Below are 21,566 nucleotides of genomic sequence, written 5' to 3' on the forward strand. Positions count from 1 at the left end.
TGGGGGAAAGCTCCCATGGTTGGGAGGTCATTGATTTTTTTATTTTCAAAAAAGAAAATCAAGCGTTAGAATTTTCTCAAAAGAAATTGACAATGAACCATCAGCATGACGGAGGTGTACAGCATACTTTTAATGCATTGACACGAATCAGGGTGATGTTTGGTCCTGCCAATATAAGAGATGTCTGCTGGGGCAGTTGACATCTCTAAATTTGGAGTGTAGCTATTTCATCAGGGAGTACAGTACTCCACCACCCTGATGGAGTAACTGCACTCAAAATCAAAACCTATGTTTTATAAATATTTTCAAATTAGAGATTTTTTGATAAGACAGGACCAATAGAATATCTATCAACAAAACATGACATGACTGAGATTGTACAGGGGTGGAATAAAAATTTTATAAGCAATATGAGTTGTTTGCGGGTCATTTAGAAGATGACAATAAAAGTCAGTCAGATTAGTGAAGGAATGAATTGGCACAAGGGTTACAGAACAACATATTGCACAAAGTATTGATCTAATTAATGCAGCCATACTGTCCGTTAACTTTAATGTCCAACATGTTAAAACAACATTTAGGTTATATCATACTCTGCTCAGACTTTTAAACTGGAAATGTGGACAGGACTCCTACTTTAATCGCTTTATAAGGGAACAGGTGGAGTTACTCCATTTGGTCATAATCCACTCGATTTGGCCAAGTACTAGATAAAAATTGCTGCCAGACTCTACAAAATCTGGGTCTTGCTGAGACCTCACCCCAGTTAATTCTGCATGAGGTAGAGAACTTAACACTCACTTTTGGTAGCCACGTTGTCTTTTAAACCATTGTACTTGAAGCTTCTTTGTACAAAGCTAAAGGGGAAAGTGCCATTCGACTTTACTTTTCCGGTCAGGATATAAGGGTTGATTGTGCTGAGAAAATCTGATTTGATTCCTGACTTGGCGAGCAGGCGGCCTACATATAGCGACTTGCACTAGCTATAACTATCTAGGAGTTTGGTTCAATGAAGGAGCAAATCAAGTAGCTCATCTTAAACATCTTCGGCCCAAGGGAGCAGGGGTTATACATAGTCTGAGGCTCTTGAATCGGCAATTGCACAGCCCCACAGCCGAGCCCATTCTAAGGGTCTTACGTGCCAAACTGCTTCCGGCAGTGTCTCATGGCCACCTGGCTTTTCCTGGCAAAATGGATTCATTTTTAGTGAACTGTCAAATAATGGCCTACAAGAAAATATTTTCGGATCCGCAGCATGCAAGGGGAGCCAGGCTGAGACTCGAGCTGGGCCTGGCAAGTGCAGCTCTTTACTGTCTAGGTGACTTAATAAAATTCTACATCTGCACTCTGCGTGCACCAACTCAATCTATGAAAGAACAATTGTAATCAGTGTTTACTGACAAACTCTCTCCTTGGTACAAACAGCTGCACTGAAGATTGAAATCATAAATCTTTCTAACCCAATTATTCCCCTGTCAACGTGGAAGAAAACAATAAAAAGCCAAATTACTCTAGTGTCATTCGAGAGAGACACCGCTCAGCTTTCTAAAAAGCCGTTCTTTACAGCTCTGGATGCCTCGTATATCAAGGGGAAACCTCAATTATACTTTAATTACTCTCTCCAATCACAGACTCGCAATAAAATTATTTATATGAGGCTGCTAGCCCTTCCAATTCATGATTTTAACCCGCTGTGGGCTTGGAGGAATGGTCAGCTAACATGTAGGCTCTGCAATTATCCACATGAGTCTTGGTTACACCTGTTATGCTGTTGCCCTTATCTTGATAATGATCGTCGACGTTTACTTGTCCAAGTCTGTCGGGAAAATTTAGTGAGATATTGCAGGGAAGCATCGGATCTGTGCTTCAGTAATGATTCAGCCCACGTTCTAGCAAGGGCTGGGAAGTTTGTTAATATTATTTTAACTGCACAATGCCCAGCATTAAGAAACTGACAAGTTCTATTTCTATTGTACAAATGAACTTTGATGAAAGTTAATTATCAGTAACAAGCATTGGGACAGTTTTGTTATTACCTTCCATACTATACACTTTCTTATGGACTAAACGGCTAATTGTGATATATTGCCATCAGCCGGATAAGCTGTTTATGGAATTGACATTTATTTTGTATTGCTAGATTTTTTAATGTGTATACAATTTTTAATCCCTAAATTTTATTAAGTATTAATGTGATGTTTGTATGTTACGGTTTTAATTAACTGTATGATAAAAGGACTCTGGTAATTCCTGACTCCTTAAATGTTTAATGTCAGCTTGAACTCACTCTGACATATTTCAGGAACTCAACAGATATGTCTAAAAATGTCCTTTTTTCTCTTTTCTTTTTTCTCCTAAAGCAAGACAAAATGTGCTAATTATTTTTGTCATTTGCCTCAAAATCATCACAGTTTTGATCATTATCTTAGATACTGGTAATGCCTCACATTATTCTCAGTTTAACATGCACTCCAAAAACACGGAAAACTGTCCTGTTCCCTAAGAGTCCAATAGATATCACACTCAGTGCAATCAAAGGCTTTTGTCAAGATTGGATCTGAGGGTTACAATACCGTCAAGAATACCAGACCTCGTGCTCACTTCTATGGCGAGAAGCCACTTAAAGCAATGGAAGGGAGAGAAAGATGGAAAGAGACACAGATGCCACTCATTTACTTCTCCGCATTATCAAGAGAACACAGAGGTTTATCAGGTACTGAAGTCTTAATGGTTAAAGAATGCACAACTGTGAGAAAACTACATTATTGAAAGAATGCAAACAGATAATAATTCTCATTGCTTACAGAACTCTTTGGAAGGCAGCATTGTTATGAATGGGGTTGACGGAACTCACTGAGTTTAACTCTGCTGAATTTCCTGGAGTTACATAAAAACTCCATGAAATTCTGTGGAGTTCTGCCCACCCATAGTTTTCACCAGGCCCTCTGTGCACGCTTGAGCCCCCACTTCCTTTGTTGGGTGTCCCTAGTCACGTGGATTCCGCTTGTTGTGGGACTGTACTGGGCACCCTTTGTGAAGCTCCAGGGCCCTTTCCAATTAGTGCACTCGGAAGGTCTCTCACTCCGACTGCTGATGCAGGAGGCACAGGGCCCCCTAGCTGCTATCCAGTTTGTGCTCCAAGTTTGGGAGAGAGCAAAGACAGCCTGGAAACGGCTCCTGCCACCTTAAGCCAGCAGTCACACCACTCCCGGGGTGCAGCACATTCTTCAAGTTCAGGGCCTCTCCTGTGGTAGCTTCCATCTCACAGGTTAATTAGCTGCCTTTACCTTCAGTGAGAGTTTGCAGGTGTTTCACCCATGAGAGGTGGTGCCTCGGGCTACCCGGCACCTCTACCACACTCTCCTCTAACCTTTAGCTGCCACGGGGGTCAGTCTCTCTCCCTCCCTCTGCAGTAATTTCAGCTCTCTCTAGTCTTTATTCTTTTTTAAATAACCCTAAGGTGCTTCCTCGGGTACTATGGCTGTCTGCACACCTGTCTCCCATGGGTGCCTGCTTGTAACCTGTTGTTTCCAGGAGTCTGTACCTCGGGAGAATCCCAGGTTACACAGTGTGTCGGAGCACCCATTCTACTCTGGGATGTCAAGTCAACTCTGTTTGCCACTCAGTGGGTGTCTCTACTTCAGTCTTAACTGTTAGTCCTGCTGTCTCCTGACTGTCTCCTCACCATGCTGTCTCAGGGGTGAAGGGGGATAATGCGTATGCTGCCCCAACACGTTTTGCAGCACCTTAGTATAGCACTCTGCATCCTCAACAACAGGACTCGCCAGTGGGTGTTCCCAGTTCCTTGGAACAGCAGCCAAATCCTTTTACCACCTCCCCCTTACAGAAATAGGGTAACATGTTCCATTTAGCAGCAGATGATAGTGACAGGCAGAGGCAGTGTGACGTTGCATTGTACGTAGATCATTCACAGGCACTGGATGAAGGGCAGCCGTGTCCAAGACCAAAAGAAACAAGCATTTGCAATGCAATAGGTCTCATATTAGTGAAAGTTTCAGCTATTGGTGTTGCAAATGATAATGTTTGTTAGAATTTATTTTTATCAATCAATATCCCAGCAGTACCATAAGGAATTTTAAAAAAATGGAAACATGCTCAGTTGCAATCTTTCTTTTTATAATTGCATTAAGGATGCAGTACCTTATGTGGCTAGTAGAGGCCCCTTTACAACTCCACAGGGACACCTAGTTACAGACTGTGGTACTGCACTCTTTCATTGAATTTGTGTATTTTGTTTTTTATTACTTATGTTACTGATGGGATATCCAAAAACATTATTTGCAACTCCAATAGCTCAAACTTTCAGTAATTCGAGAGCTATTGCATTGCAAATGCTTTTTCTCCCCTTATGGTAGGTGGGGATGAGCAACAAAGGCACTACTGATAACAAGCAGTAGGGTGGGAGATAAAGGTCAACGGGCCAAATAAATGCACCATTGCACTTTTTTTTCTTATGGCGAATATTGGCATTGGGAGGATAGAAGGGAAAGAAGCAACACGGACAAGGGGGAGGAAGGTGGGAAAAGGAAGTAGTACCAGAGAAGAGGGCATCGGGGTGAGCAGGGAAGAAGCAACGCAGATAGCGGGGAGTGGAAAGGAAGAAGCTACATGATCAACGTTGAAGGGAGTGAAAACGCAACATGGACAAGGAATGACAGGGAAAAAAGAAAAATACCTCAATCACACTGCGATCAGCGGAAGGACAGGAATCACGCTGAAGCACTTAGTACTTTGGCCATGCTGCAGCCAAAAGAAGAGAAAGTGTAGCCAGCAGACAGTAGCCAATCGGAAGTTAGCAAATCAGAATGATGATTAAACCAATGAATGGTAAGCAAAGGCTGGGCTGCAAGTCCCTTGTTACAATATCCTTTGCAAGTGAGAACCCATGCAACATTGTAAGTGAGACCTAAAAAGTGGAACACATTCTGGAAATAGAGCCAGTTTTGAATTTGTAATGAAACGCTGGTAAGATGTTTTAAAGGTATTAGTTACTGAATGCACTGAACCACTAGACCAGAAAACAGCCCAAAAAAATCTGCTTACATACTGGTCAATGAGACTAGCCCTTCTGACAGTTGCAGACTACCCTGTAGGCCAGACCGACTCTGTAGGTCACATGTACAGCTCCTCTCAAGGCAAATTAAGCCTTTCATCATTCCAGTGATAGTAAAATTACATTTCCAATAGTAGTATTTGTTACTTATGGTATTAAGAACACACAAATTGTGGTAGGAAGCACTATATACAAAACATGTTAATATTAGAGCATTAAAACCGACTCTTCCCCAGTCTTAAGCGCCCTTCCATTTGTGTGTACATTTGTCACCTTTCCTGTGAATGTTTACCTATGAGGCTCTATTAGTATATTTGTGTGTATTTACCCGTGTGTGCTTGGCAGAATCTATATGTGCCTGATTGGGCCTAGCAGTGTTTAGTATCTGAGCATCTGTGTGTGTATTAGTGTGTATGCGTCTCTTGGCGTTTGTTTGTGACTGTAGTTGTCAATCAGTATCTATGTATGTGTCTGTGCCTGTGTATTTTTAGCATTGAATATCTGTATGTCTGGCCTTGGCATGTGTGGCTAGCAGTGTGTTTGAATGTGTTCCTTTGTGCATGTGGCAATGTGTATGTTTGTGTATGTTTGTGTATAGAGGTTTGTATGTGTGTCTCTTGCAATATGTATTTGTGTGTTTAAGAGCATGCATGTATCTGTGCTTAGTGTGATTAGCAGTGTGTACATCTATGTGCTTGTGAATGTTTAGCAGTGTATATGTGTGTGTCTAGAAGTGTGTACATGCCTGTGCATGAGTGTAGCAGTGTGTATATGTATATGTAGTAGTGTGTGTGTGTGTTTGTGCCTAGCAGTTTGTCTCTGCCTGTGCCCGTGTCTAGGAGTTTGTGTGTCGGTGGGTTTTTCTAACGGTGTGAATATGGCTGTGGCTGAATTGCAGTGTTTGTGTGTATCTAAGTGTTTTTAGATGTGTTTGTGTGTTTAGCAGTGAAACTATATATATCTAGCAACGTGTATGTGTCAGGTGCCGCAATGTGTCTTGCAGTGTGTCTCTGTGTGTGTGTCTAACAGTGTGACCATGGCTGTGCCTGTCTTCCAGTGTCTGTGTGTACCTAAGTCTTCATAGCAGTGTGTGTGTGTTTAGCAATGTAATATATGCGTCTAGCATTGTGCATGTGTCAGGTGCCTGAGTGTGTCTAGCAGTGTGTGTGTGTGTGTGTGTGTATATCTGTAATGTTCTAAATATGACTGTGCCTGTCTGACAGTGTCTCTGTGTCCCTAAGTGTGTATAGCAGTGTGTGCGTGTTTAGCAGTGTAACTACGTGTTTAGCATTGTGTATGTATCAGGTGCCTGAGCGTGTCTAGCAGTGTGTGCGTGTCTAATAGTGTGAATATGGCTGTGCCTGTCTTGCAGTGTTTGTGTGTACCTAAGAGTTTTTAACAGTGTGTATCTGTGTGTTTCGCAGTGTAACTATGTAAGTTTTGCAAAGCATATGTGCCAAGTGCATGAGTGTGTCTAGCAGTGTGTGTGTCTGTGTGTATGTCTAATAGTGTTATTATGTCCGCGCCTGTCTTGCAGCATTTGTGTGTACCTAAGTGTTTCCAGCAGTCTGTGCATGGTTAAAAGTGTAAGGCATGATATTGCACTTATGGTACTGCATTATGCTTGGGACTGATGGGAAGGTCTAGTTATTGGGTTTCAGAAATGAACCATGCTTGGGGATTGAGAGGAGTGCTTGTTATTTTCTTTCAGAAGTGCATCTTGCTTGGGACACCGCCTGTCAGAATGCACTGCATGCAGCCCTCAACCTCTCACCTACCTGCAATCTGTGAAGAGAGATATGAAGAAATGCTCAGGGATGTAGCTATCAACTGTGCAACGGTTTTGCCCAGAGGCATGAGGGGTCAAACTAAATTCTTTATTTTACAACCCAGACAGGAGTAAGTGGCTTGTTTTCATTATTCTGCCCTAGGTTCCCTTGAGACATCTCTAGCCCCGGGAATGTACCCCACTCTAATAAATACCTTGTGTCACTCACGCCTCTCACCTGCTTGAAGTCTGCCAGGAGGGTGATACATTTCCCCTCAGCCTTCCTGTACTCCAGGCTGATTCAGTCCTGCTCGCTGTCTGCCTCCAGGCTCTCCTCGGCCACCTGCCCATCGTCCAGTAGGACCCTAACATGGAGCTTGGCCAGCCCCAGCTTGGAACTCGGCAAGGGAACCAGTAGAAGGCACAAGACCCCCAAAGACGAGAGGCTATAGGTGTAGAGCAGAGAGCGCATCCAGAGACAGGGGGTGGAGAGAGGCCACAGAGTGGAAGGTAAGGGTTAAGTTATGGGTAGAAATGAGGCAGGGAGTGGGGGGTTGGAAGAAAAAATTGAGGGAAGCAAAGAGACAAAGTGGAGAAACAAGACAAAATGGGATGAGAGGAAAGATGGACAAAAGAGAGTCAAGTGTCGTCCCAGGGGAGAGACAACCTATGGGCGTTATATGCCACCTTGGAAACTGCAGCGCACTGGGAGAGCTGAAGGTGGTAAGCCCCTTACGGTGCTCTCAAGATAGTGATCAGAGGAGCGGCCCCCTGCGGACTTACTGATCCCCGCAGCCTTAAGTGCACACCCCGCTGGCTAACACTAATCAGCTGGCAGAGGCGGCGCGTGAGAACTACTAAAGGGGGTGGTCTACAACGAGAACACTCTTCGCTTTCCGTCTTCGACCCCCACCTAGCCTCCCTCAGTGTTTCAGTAATTGTACTTACCGGATTCCTGCATTGGAGTCAGAGTGCTGAAACGTCCATTGTGCCTTTGCGTTCTCATTAAGGGTGGGCGTAGTTGGCAGAGTACCACTACGCGAAATTCTGCAAAAACGACGTGAGCTCCACTTCCGTTCCATCGCACCCCAATTAACAAAACAAAAAACTCACATTCCCTTGGTAAAACAAGAAGTAACCCTATCACTACATGCAAAAATGTATATAGTCAACTCACAAAAGTGAAAATGAAAATATAGCAAGCAGTGAGAGAGGTGATGATTTTGAGGTCCTCCCTAACCTAGGGAGAGAACCAAGCAGATGCCTTGAACACAAAGAGCACATCATGCTGAAATGATTCGGTGGTCGTCCCATCCTCCTAGGACCACCCCAAGCACAGTTATGGGCAAAAATACAATCCCAACCAAAGGCCGTGCAAAGCATTATGGGACGAAATCCTAGAGTGCAGTGAATATTATGGTATCAAATATCAAAATATTACTCAAGGGGCAGGCCCTCCAGCTCAGCTGAGAGCTAATACTATAATATTCACTAAACTCTAAGATTTCGCCCCATAATGCTTTTCTGGGCCTTTGGTTGCCATTTTATTTTTGCCCATAACTTTGCTTGGGTTGGTCCTAGGAGGATGGGACCACCACCAAATCGTTCAGCATGATATGCTCTTTGTGTTCCAGGCATCTGATTGCCCTCTCCCTAGGTTAGGGGTGACCCCAAAATCATAACCTCTCTCATTGCTGGTATTTTTCAAAGTTCCGTTTTGTGAATTGGTTATATGCTTTTTAGCATGTAAAGGAGACGTTGTTTTATCAAAGGGTTGTGGGTGAAGTAGCTAAACTCCACTACATAGCGGAGTAGGAATTATTGCATGAATTACGTGTTTTCAATGAAATGCGTAGTTACCAAATCTCTGAAACCTCACAGCGGAGTTAATTGCCCACGGTTAGTTCTTGCCCACGGTTAGTTCTCATTCCGACGTCTTCTGTGCTATTGTATTCCGGGTTACTGCTTCTCTTCTGGGGCTTGCTACATTGTTGGCGTTCACTCGCTGATCCGCTTTGTTGCTTCTCCTTCCATTCCGCCTTCCTCTACGCTGTTTTTTCCAGTGCCTGGGAAGGAGATAAAATGGAAGAGAAGCAATTAAAGAACCATTGTTTTCTACTCTAAATACTAGGGGGCATATTCACAAGGACTTATCTCTGATTTATCTCAACCTTGACGCAACAAAAGTGGAGATAAATTTAACACCCCATTCACAAGCAGGTGCAAACTGCAGACATCGCCAGTATTCCCGCGATAACTGCCCCAAAATCTAAGACCACGGCGGACACCACCAACTAACTCTAATGAGATGCAGAGTAGGCGTACCCGTTCAAAATCACACGAAAAAACAACAACACCACTTTCACAACGAACTGCCAGAACTGCGAAGCAAACCAAAAACTGGTGATAAGCCGCGTTGGCCACAGGTATTTAACACCTGCCTCAAGCAGGTGTAAAGACGGACGCCTACCTGCAGTAGGCAACAGAGCCCCGCACACAGCCATACCCGAAGAACAAACAACGCCATGGAGCTACTCATCATGCAGCTCGGAGCCCCAACAGAGCCACAACACCCACCGCCACCACCCCCTGGACCGCCACCTCCCCCAGGACCCGGACCGGACCCCCCAGACCACCACAGAGGCAGCGTAGAGTAAGATAGTGGACCTACCGAAAACGCATCACTCTCACAGACCTAATCCTGCGGAAGTCATTGCCCACTACAGGCTCAAAAGGACTACCATTCTCCGCATCATGAACCACATCGCCCACAGGCTGACGATCCCAACACAGCAGGGGACCAACATCCCACCTCAGACAAAGCTGCTGGCTGTGCTGCACCTGTTGGCCTCTGGTACCTTCCAACCAACAACTACCAGAGTCGGAGGAGTCTCACAGCCAGCCCTATCAAAGTTCATCGCACCTGTCCTGGATGCCATCCTCAGCTTCATACGTCAGTACCTTCACTTCGCCAACACTGCGCATGAACAGCTGGAGACAAAGCAAGGGTTGTACGCCATAGCCGGATTCCCGGCCATGTTGGGGGCAATTGACTACACACAAGTTCCACTTGTGCCCCCTTTCGGATACTGCACACCACTACCACAAAAGAAAGGACACACATTCCATCAATGTGCAGGTAATAGTGGACCACCGGGGACTCTTCACCAATGTCGTCGCCAACTACCCAGGCAGTGTGCACGATTCCTTCCTCTTCCGACAGTCCATCATCAACCAGCGCTTCCATCATTGACACCTACTTCTCATGAGCACGTAACATTGTGTCGGTCCGTGGCAATCATGGGACTGCAGTTGATGTCCAATAGCACTGCATGTGTGAATTAAACATTTTCACAGTTTAACGTTTGGAATTGTGCATTGCCATGTTGCATATCCCTGGGGTTACAGATGTGATTCGCCTGGTTGTGCACATTTGCCGGTCCAGGTGTGTCCTGTGTTCAGTTGTGGAGGGGTTGCTGTTTGTGCCGGGATGTTACCAATGTCAAGGTGCACTTCTGCTTATGTGCGTATGCTGCACGGTGGGTGTGTCACTCCAGCGGCTCAAATTTGTCTGCCACTGGTCTCTTTCATGCGGTGTACCTGTCGGTTCTGTCCTTCCATGGTGCTTGGATGTTGTGGTGTGCACGTTGTCCTCTGCAGTTGGCCAGGGTGCATCCGTGGTACTCCGCTGTTGCTGTATTTTGTTCAGTGGCTTTTTCTGTATGCTGTTCTTGTGCTTGTTCCCGCATTGTGTGTGAGTATTGCTGCCCTCGCGGTGCTTATCCCTGCTTTCCTCATCGCTGAAGGGCTCATCGCAGGTTTTCTGGTGTTGTGGTTTGTGTTTTTATCTCCGTCGGGATGGTTGTATCACGATAATTGTCCGCGTTATCTGGTGGCTATCGCATGCTACCACCTTGTTGTGAATTCCTCGTTGACACGGGGTTATTTTACCGCGCTACGCAGCAATATTGAAAGTTGCGTTACGCTACTCTTGTGGTAGTTATTGTGAATATGCCCCTAGAATTATTATATTGCTTAAGTGTAGAAAAATGAGACATATTTGATTCTGCCTTTTCACAGTGGTATGGATTCTTGCTTCGTCTCTTATGCTGAAAAATAAGAGAAAGATATTAGTTCCTTAAATTTGTATAGCTTAGGCAAAATACCTAGCCTGACCCAGCTTCCTTTTTATCATAACTGGGAAAATAGGTTTTTTGTTTTTTCCCCTAGTTCTTCAGGATAATAACGTTTTCCTTTTGGGTCTAATGAACTCACATGCTTGTCACCGTTATGGTTGGTATGTTTCACATTTTTCATTGTTTCATGCTTAACTTCTGCAGTCCTAAGGAGTAAGATTTGCATATTTTTACCTTTCAGACATCACTGTATTAGTCTCAAGTCCTTGTTGTTCATGTGTTCCTTATCCTACCAGCAGAATATTCCAAAGGTATATTCCTACCTTTAGTCTAATTTTTCTATATAGCCCTCACATGGTTCTAGGATTGTACTTACCTTTTTTTTTACTGTTGTCTAATAGGAAATACGTGTAACACCACTCCGGACAGTGGTTTCTACTCCTACTCCCTTTCCTTGTTTTGTTTTCCCCTCTTCCCCACCTTCTCCTCTTTTGATTTGACATTGTTGGGCGAAGGAGGTGGGTCAGGGAAGTTGGGATTCAGCATCTGTTCCTTCCATTTGGCCTCTACTGAAACCTCAGGTGAGCTTCACAGCCACAAGACTCGGGAAGGTTAGTGCGGTTCATGCTGAAAGGTGCTCAGCGGCCTACTGCTTTGCCCCACTTGAGTGCCCAGCTGTACCGGTGAGCCCCGGGGACCGCAAAAGTGCTGACCCGGGCTGGAGAGAAGACCGCTGGCCGCCATAAGCCTTTAGTAATGAATCCATGATGACGGAGCCCGCGAAGACTGGTGCTGCCAGCGCAGGGAAGAGATGAGCAACCCGATGACTGGGCTCTGCCAACATACACAGCAATACTTTTCAACTCAGAGGTCCCAACAGTACCCGTCTGCACAGCGGGCCAATGGTCGCTGTGGGACCTAGGTGAGGCACTCAGATGATGGCCGAAGGGAAGCAGAGAGGAGGTGAGCGACTCGCTGCCTTGGCCTCACTAATGGGCCCAGCTGTACTTTTGGGGTCCGGAGGCAAAAAGCATCCGTTAGTAGTGTGTGCAGCAGCTACTGATAAAGCGCGCAGGTGCAGGGCTGCTTACAAATTAAAGGGCACATGGAAAATAAAACAAGCACTGGCGATGGCAGAAAGTCAAACTTTAAAAAAAAGAATTCTCCTTTACAACAACTCACACAACAAAGGGTAAGGAAACAGTACTTTACTGGTGCACTTCAGCCTGAAGGGAAGTGGGAAGCCAACGAATTAGGAGGCAGCAAAGAAGAAGGATAGTGGAGTGAGCCAATGGTAAGTAGCAGGTGGGAAAAAAGTCAGATTATTGATTACAGCAGGTCTTGCAGCCAGTGCATGTGCATTGTAGCTTGACCTAAAAATAGACAGCCAGTGTTACTGTTCACTTCTCTGACTGCAGCCGTCTTGCATTACCAATCTCCATCCCCCGTAGGAACTGGAACCGTGCTGATCAATTGATTCAGCCAGCAGAGTGGAGCATCGGAATTTATTTGTAATTCTGCGTTACAAGCGTAACTAGGAATTACTATATTCCTCAATTCTGCCGGCGTGACTAAAAATTCTGCCCACTGCTCCCAAAAAAACACAAAATGTCAGAAGGAAGAGGTAATTTTACAAACAAGCAAGAATAATAGAGCTTAGTGTCACTCACCCGAGGAAACTGGGAAAGGAAGACAATTCAAAAGGTGAGAGAAGCAAGAATACCGAGCCAAACTAGCTAGAACGGAAAGCCATACCACAAACGTAAAGTTGCTTACACTATCCCTGACATGGATTTCCTAATCTGGAAATGAGTACACAGATGGGTTAGGAAGCTGATCCCAGTTTCCACAACACAGTCCACTGTTTCCCATACACATTATAGCCGGATGACATATGCCAAAGAATATGGGAAATGGAGTCTCCTCATCTGTGTCTCATTCACACTCCCTCCCATGTTTGCAACCTGACTCCCCCCTGAATTTGTGACACTTTCTCTGAAGCAAGCAATGGGGTAGTGGTGCCCTTGCTGTGGCCTATTATAAAGGATCCTGTCCACGTTGATCACAGAGATCATTCTGTAGCTGGCACATTATAGCAAGTCTTTCCCATTTATAAGGAGTAGTGATATGAGTACATTATTGGAAACAGATGTCAAAGTTCTCATGGTTTTGGTTTCCTAGAATGCAACATATAACATCAACTTTAGTGTAGATTTGTCAAATTTGGAGGGAAGCCATCAGCACCTGCCAATTTATTATTGGGTAGATCTGAGATAACTGCTGGAATTCTATCACCAGATATTTCCCTTTCTAGGAGGCATCTGCCTACATTGGATATTCAACGTAGTTTGAGGAAAGATAAAAATTGTTCTTTTGATTTCATTATACATCGATCTTCTCTGATTCCTAAGTCTCAACACAAGTGAAAGACTTGACTGTGTTGATTGTTTGTGTCCGCAATTATTCCAGTATGTTCTGAACTTTTTAAACAGCTCTCTGGGTTCCTTTGGGTTGCAGTGTGCTACATGGATTTGGTCACCAGTTGTCTCTCCTTGCTCATGAAGATCCCATTTCAGCCAAGGGAGTGTGTATTTAGCTTTGCAGGTGAGGAGGATATTAAGTATAAATTATTCCTGTTGAAGTACTTGTCATATTTGCAGTGAGGGCTTCTTTTAATAATTCTCAATGAGGATTCTGACAGGGATACATTGCTTGCTGCCCTTAAGATCTATAACAAAGTAAAAGATCTGGCATTGTTTGTCTTAGAAGTATGTTTATATATGGACTTAAAGTCAGCCGGCATTTTATACTTATCTGTGTTAATGCAACAAAGATTGGTTAGGGATTAAAAAGGAATAGTGTGGCTGAGACCTCAGCCCAATCGGACTGACAAGTGATAAAAGAGTGCACCTTTAGGGATAGTATAGGTGGATACATGAGAAAATATGGAGCCGAAAGTCAGAAAAAGTCAATACTAGAGCTTGAGCTCTGTGCATCTGAATGAATGAAAGATTGAGTCATTCAGCGCCAGAATCACTTCCTAAGGAGTATCTCCACGCTATAGGAGATGGGGCACTGGACCAGAGTGATCAATTGTGAAACAGTTCATTTTTGAAATGTTTCGTAAAAAGGAGATTCCAATAGAGGGAAGCAAGATAGAAAAAGGCTTTACCCCCATGCAGGACTTCCTAAAACGGGGGTGATAAGAAGGGATTTCTCCCGCAAGTGTAGGGATCTGCTCGGCAGATAAGGGATGAGTTTTTACATTAAAGAGCTAGGTCCTTTGCCATTTAGCGCTTTATGTACAATGGAACAGATCTTAAACGTAATTCTCTGGCGTATGGGGAGCCAGTGTAGATGCCGCAGAAGAGGCAGACCAGCTGGTGTGGGGGGGCATATTCTGGACCAGTCGGGCCGCAGTGTTTTGGATTGCCTGAAGTTTATTCAGTAAAGATTCATTAGTAGCAGCCAAGAGTGCGTTTCAGTAGTCCAGGCGACTGATAACCAGTGCCTGAATCAGAGTTTTTGCACAGAGAGTGGGAGGAGCTGGAATACTCTATGCAAGAGACTCATCATATGAAAGCAGGTGCCAGTTGTGGCTCCTACCTGATCTTTCATAGTGAGAGCCTGATCCAAGCGGACGCCCACATTTTTAACCATCATCTTGGGACCCGGAGCTATGCATAAGTTTGAAGGCCACCATTCTGCAGACCAAAGCATTTGGGCATTGCCAAAAGGCATAATCTCCATCTTATTAGCATTCAGTTGGAGAAGATGTTAGTCATCCAGCCCGAAACCACTTTAATGCCTTCCGAGAAGCGAGATTTGGTGGATGTTATGCTATTGTCAAAAGATAGAAGGAGTTGGGTGTCATCTGCGATTAAAAGGGGGTAAACTCAAATTCCCTGACAATCTTGTCGCGGGGAGCTACCTACACATTAAATAAGGTAGGGCTGAGACAGGAGGCCTGATGCACTCCCTTACTGAGCTCAATGTGGCGAAAGCGGAAAGGACCCAAATTAATGGTCTGCGAACGCTGATTTCAAACACTCAAAAACTAATTGCAGAGCTCGGCCGCAAATCCCTATCTCCTCCAACCTTTGGAGTCGTTTATGATGTGACACCTTGTCAGATCCAACAGTACCAGCAGCACAGCCCGATTGTTGTAAAGAGAGTGCCTGATGTAATCTGTTACCGCTATCAGAGCTAATTCAGTACTGTGCATAGGTCTTAAATCGGACTGTGAAGGATCCAGGCAGCCTCAGGACTCCATCTTTTCCATACGTTTTTTGTTATTATGCCCTTCCAGAAGTTTACTCATCAGCGGGAGAAGGGAAACGGGTGGATTGTTCGACAGATCGGATGAGGAAAGACTTGCCTTCTTGCAAATCGGAAATACCTGTGCAGTCTTCCACTCACGTGGAAATTTACCTTCATTCAATGATATATTTAATATTGTGCAGATGGAAGGGGCTAGTTGCGTAGCTAGCAACGCGAAGATCTTTGCTGGCATCATATCAAGAGGTGACCCAGATTTAGCCGCTTTCAGCATTTCCGTCACGGCTTGCACCTGGAGGGGGGTAAAGCTTTCCAAAAGAAAAGCATTCTCCGTAGGAGATGGAGTGAGAATTGATGTTACTTTCGGGATTAATTTTTTCTTCAAAGTGATTGCCAATGTCATCGCATAATGCTTGGGAAGGGGGGTAATGTTGGCACAGGCAGTAGGGTCAGTGAAGGATTTAAGGTCTTTATAAAGTTCTTTGGAAGAGTTACTTGACTGGCTCAGTTGGAAGTCAATGTGTGCATTCCGGGCTTTCTTATATATTCTTAGGATAGAGTGCTAGTGCATTTTTGAAGGTTTCCTTCTCGTCCAAATTGTGAGAGTGTCACCAATGTTTCTCCAGTTTTTTGCACCTTGCCTTCTCCTTGCGCAGCTCGAGCGAGCACCAGGCCAGATGCTGTCTCTGAGTATCTTTGTATTGTTGTTTTAGATGGGCAAGCAATTCAATAGCTGATTTTATAGTCCAGTGCAACTCGTCTAATCTTAAATTATTGTCTCCCGACTCCCCAATAATAGGGGCCTTAAATTCCTTCATCAAGGTGTCCTGAGTAATTTTATGACTTTGTATCCTAAAGCTGTGAGTGGACTTATTAGGGGTGGGAGCCACCTGAGTGTCAGTGACCTGAAAATCAATCAGAGAGTGGTCAGACCATACACTGGGCGAGGGGCTTGAGGGCATATGTGGGGAGCATTAGTCAGAATCAGATCTAATGTGTGGCCCACAGAATGGGTGGGCCCAGCGTTAATATTTTCCAATCCTAAAGAGGCCAAATCTGAAAGGAACTGAATGGAATCTATGTTGGAACTATTTTCGCCATGAATGGTAAAATCACCTAATTAAATAAAATGTCTAGAGGAAATAATGTACTTTGTTCCTTCAATTTGAGGGTGAAGTCCGAGAGAGGCCCTGGGGGGCAATATACAAGGGCGCCTTCACAGCAATCCTGGGGCGTTGAGCTCAGTTTTAAAACTGCAGATCTCTATCTTATCTTCCAAGCTCTTTTATATATTATATTAGAGATACTTTAAAGGACTCTTTGTAAATAATAGCAATGCCTCCGCCTACTCTATCCTCTCTGTCCACCCTTAGAAAGCGGTAGCTGAGATCAGCGGATTCCTCAGTAAGCATGTCCCATATTACGATGGCATGCTTAGACAGGGATCTCACGTTGCCCAAAAAACACCTCTAGCCATGTGTGGGATTAGGGGACCGAGAGTTAGAAGGGAGTAAAGGCTTGGGTAATGCTAACTTCAGGTCCTCTTGGTGAGGAGAAGACTGGACTTCTGCCTCCTGTTCTAATTAACCCTGGGAGGAGCTGGCGGAGTGCAGCTATGCGGAGGTCCACGGAGTTGGGGAAAAACTCTGTAGAACTCCGCTCGGCCACCCGCCTCCACCCTCCTTAATAAAATATAAGTTAAACATAATTTAAAGGAATAAAAAATTGCATATCTGTATTACGGCGTCCTCGGGCTGCCCTCCTCCTTTTCGCTGTACCTCTTGCATGAACTGCACATGCGCGTGTGAGTTTTTTCCATACTCCGCGTTCTCAGCGGAGAGTGGTGTAGGGAGTTCTCTGCACACTCCACTGGTGGAGAGTAGTTCTCCCCGCGCCCCTTGTTCTAACGAGTGACTCTGAAAATGGCAATGCATTTGAGCAAATGGGCCTTCAAGAGTAGAAGATGGATTAACTATTTCAAATAAATTGAGCACGCCTCGCGTACTATCAGAAAATCTAATCTTTCTCAGTACCTCAGCTGAGTAGGAGCATCTCGATGTTGGAGTAGTGGCTGGAGCATGCAGGTGTCCTGGCTCCCTTGCGATGGCTGGGCGTGGACGGGCACAGACGGGCTTGCCTTTGCCATACCTTCAGCGTGCCAGCGGCGTGTCCGCTGAGTGCATCCGCTGTGCATCAGCTGGCATGCTGTTTAAAAACGAGGTCAGGAAAACAGCTAGACCGTCAACTCTTGCTGTCCCGTAGAAACTGGAAGTGGAAGTTTCCTCGTTCTCACTCACTCTCTCCACTCACATGGGAATCACTGCGGTGGAACAGAGAGTGGGTGAGAAAGGAGCAGCAGAGTTGAGGCGGTAACAATTTTAAATTCAAAGTAAGAAGTGGCAGAAAACTAAAAGGAGGAGTACCAAAGGACCAAAGAACTAGTAGAACTTAAAAAGTAAGGCTTGATCCGAAACAACAGTATTATACAGAGGGTGGCTAAAATATATAAAGAAACAAACTCAAAATCAGTAAAAGGTAAAACCAGACAGCCGCTACTGGCCTGAACGTCTGACATAAACATGAGTTGTCAGTCTCAGAGGTGTGCTAGTCTCATATATCAGACCGTGTTTGCCCATAACATCTTTTAAGACAGCTTTTTTCACACGTACGGAAGTTCTCACATGGACAGGCTCTGTCAATGATGGCTTAATGGTAAGTTTCCAGTCACATTTTATCAATGTTCAGGTTTGCTAAATTTAAGTAAGAGTCTGGGTAAAGATGCCAAAAAGATGTTTTGAGAGGTTTGTGGCATACATAGAACTTACAATCAAGGCCTTATCAAGAGTGGACAGTTTGGCCAAAATATATCTTCCTCTTGGATTCATTCCATGTTTTATTGTTGGAAAATCTTTTTATTAAAGATAAACATAAAAAACAAAACCAACAAAAACAAATAAACAATACATTACAATAATCAAACAGTCCAACGAGCTCAAAACACAGTACAAATATAGAAGAAGGCGTTGGGAAATATAACTAAAAAACACACGTCATTATTCCACATTTAGAGCATTTAAAGATCTTTATCTTCCACAACTAGGGAGAGAGGGAGGACAACAGGAGCGCACAACAAACCTCTGTCTTCGTTCCAAGGCCCCCATATTTTGGTCCATTTTTGTGGGGAACCCCTACTTTCATAAACCACCTTCTCAGCCTGCATGCACCAATCCATATCAGACTCCTAATCCTTATAACACAACTGTACCACACCCCTCCATGTTCTAGCTTTGTTACGCTTTGCCACCATGCAGCCCAATTTAACCCACATCTTCTCGGGACGTGAAAGATCATTCGCGTCCCAAATATTAAAGAGACACTGCCGGGGGGAGCCGTCTATAGTCAAGTTACAGACACGAGACATACTCGCAACCACTTTTTCCCAATATTTTCGAAGGACCGGGCTATACTACCATTGATGTATATAGGTACCATCCCGCACACACCCACGGGGGCAGGCAGAGGATCCCATCACACCTATCTTGACCAGTATTGAGCTGCTATAGTATGTCCGATGCAATATTTTTAACTGTATAAATCTGAATCGAGATCGAATCGCCACCTCGCGGGGGGATGCCAGTGCCTCTCTCCAATCATCATCCTCCAAATCCCCAATATCTTCAGCCCACTTTGCACGCAATTTCCCCTGGGCATCCGGAGTATGATTAAGGATCTTCCGGTAAGTCAGTGAGAAAGCTTTTTCCGGGAGATAATCGCCCAACAATCTGTCCTCCAGAGGCGAGGAAACCGGCACCTCCGAGTCCTTGGGTATGGCTTTATACAACGCATTTCTGGCCTGAAGGTAACGGAAAGTTTCTCGCTCATGTAATTGGTAGTCTCTTTGTAAATCAGTAAAGGGAATCACCCTACCCCTTGCCCACATATCGCCGACAGTCGAGAGACCAATCAAGTCCCATTTATCAAATCTAGGTGCCTGGATAACATACCCAAGCGGTCTGACTCCAGCAAAGGAGTAACTTGCGTTATTTTGTCTGTCCACCCCAGAGCCCACATTGCCTTGTGCCATAAGTCTACCGTGGTTGAGGTAGGAGTGAACCTGGGTGCATGTCTCGCACCCCCATAATGTGCCCTAAGATATGTGCCAGGTAACATATGATGCCGATCCATTTTATACGCAGGGTCTGAAATGGGTCGGCGGACCCACTTATTTAAGACCACTAGCTGCGATGCCCGATAATAAGACCTAATATCGTGTAGGGCGATACCACCATCGTACCAGCTCTTTGTCAATTTAGTACGGGCGTTGCGGGGGACCCCCTGATCCCAGAGCAAGGCCCCCACTTCTGATTCAATCAATTGGAAATATTGCGGTGGGACTGAATATGGTGCTTTGTGTAGGGCATGCAAAAAGTGCGGGAAGGCCATCATCTTGTAGAGGGCCGCTCTACCTAACAATGTAAGCGGTAGTTTTTTCAATGGCTTATGTTTGCCTTGAGGCGAAGCAAGCAGGGCAATAGATTACGCTCGTAAAAGACAGAGGAGTCCGGTGTGATGTACATTCCTAAATATTGGAAGCCATCAGTCACTATGTGTGCCTCACATCCCACCGGTAGCACCGGTGGAACACCACTAAACATATATATCAAAGACTTGTCCCAATCAATAGTGTACCCGGAGTACTTATGGAATAGTGCAAAGATATGTAGGACGCGTTTCAATGAAAAGGGAGGTCTGGTCAGGTACAACAGAATATCGTCTGTATAAAGAGAAATCTTATCTGACCATTCAAGTGACCAATCCAGGCCCCTAATAAGTGGGTCTCCTCGTATCCAAATCGTAAGGGGCTCCAGGGCTAGGGCGAAGAGCAGGGGCAAGAGTTGCCAACCCTATCTCGTACCCCTCTCCAAGTCAAAGGAGGCCAAACACGCACCATTTACGGAAACTCTAGCCAAAGGGGCGGAGTAAAGAAGGCGCAACCAAGATAAAAATCGGCCTCCGAATCCATATCGCTCCAGTATAGTGAAAAGAAACGACCATTCTATCATGTCAAAGGCCATTTTAGCATTGAGGGACATTATGATGGAATCTTTTTGTATCGTGGTGGTCCTGCCCAACACGCCATATAACCGTCTGAGATTTAATGCTGTATTCATGGTGGGCATAAAGCCAGATTGATCTGGGTGTATTAATTTGAGGAGACATGGAGAAAGACGTCATGACAGCATTTTGGCTAGGATTTTACCTTTGGGGTCTAATAAAGAGATGGGTCGATAAGAGCTGCATTCCTCAGGGGGTTTCCCCTGTTTGTGGATTACCACAATACTGGCTAGCCGTTGCGATTCAGGCAAAACACCTTGAATTCGACTCTTATCATACATTCTTACTAAGAATGGGGCAATGGTATTAGCATTAGATTTATATAACTCAATAGGAAGACCACTCGGACCCATGGCCTTACCGGACTGCACAGAGCCGATAGCTTTCGCAACCTCTTCGGCTGTAAACGCTGCCTCCAGGCTTTCAACATCTTAGGCATCTAGCACAGGTAGCGGCAAGGTCGCCAACAAATCTGCTGATTCGGCCTTAGTGGAGGAGTGCCTGGATGTATAGACTTGTTGAAAATGACGGGCGAAGGCACCTGCAATATCGGCTCTATACCGTAACACGTCACCTCCCTGCTCCACTATCTGGGTCACCCACCTGCTAGCCAGTTCTCTTGTGTCTAACCATGCCAGCAACTTACTAGCCTTATCCCCATGTCATAAATATGATGCTGGGTGGCTTGATACTGAATCCTAGCTGCTTCTTCTACAACATCCCTATACTCTTTTTGTTTTATGGATAGTTTATGTTCAGTCACAGGGGTATTAGAGGCCACCAATTCAGCCTCAAGTGTGGTCACCTCCATTTCTAAATCCTCCACTTGTTTGCGCTTTTCCTTCCTATGACCCGCAACCGCTGCCACCCTTTCACCCTGGATAACCACCTTATAGGCCTCCCAGAGCGTGACATCAGTTGTCACCGACCCATCATTTTCTGCGAAGTAATTTTGGGTAGCTTTTGCCAAACGCTCTCTAATCAATGGCACCTTGTGATACCTAGGATTGAGTACCATTTCGTGCCTGGTAGGGGGGCAACACCGCCATAGTGCGCTACAATCGGGGAATGATCAGAAATACCCCTGGAAAGAAAGGATATTCCGTCAAACATGGGAAGCGGGGGGGCTTTACAGAAGACATAATCAATATGAGACATGCTGTCATGCACCCTGGAATGAAAAGTGTATTGTAGG

Source organism: Triturus cristatus, chromosome 4_1, assembly GCF_964204655.1.
Source record: "Triturus cristatus chromosome 4_1, aTriCri1.1, whole genome shotgun sequence".
NCBI classification, from domain to species: Eukaryota; Metazoa; Chordata; class Amphibia; order Caudata; family Salamandridae; genus Triturus; species Triturus cristatus.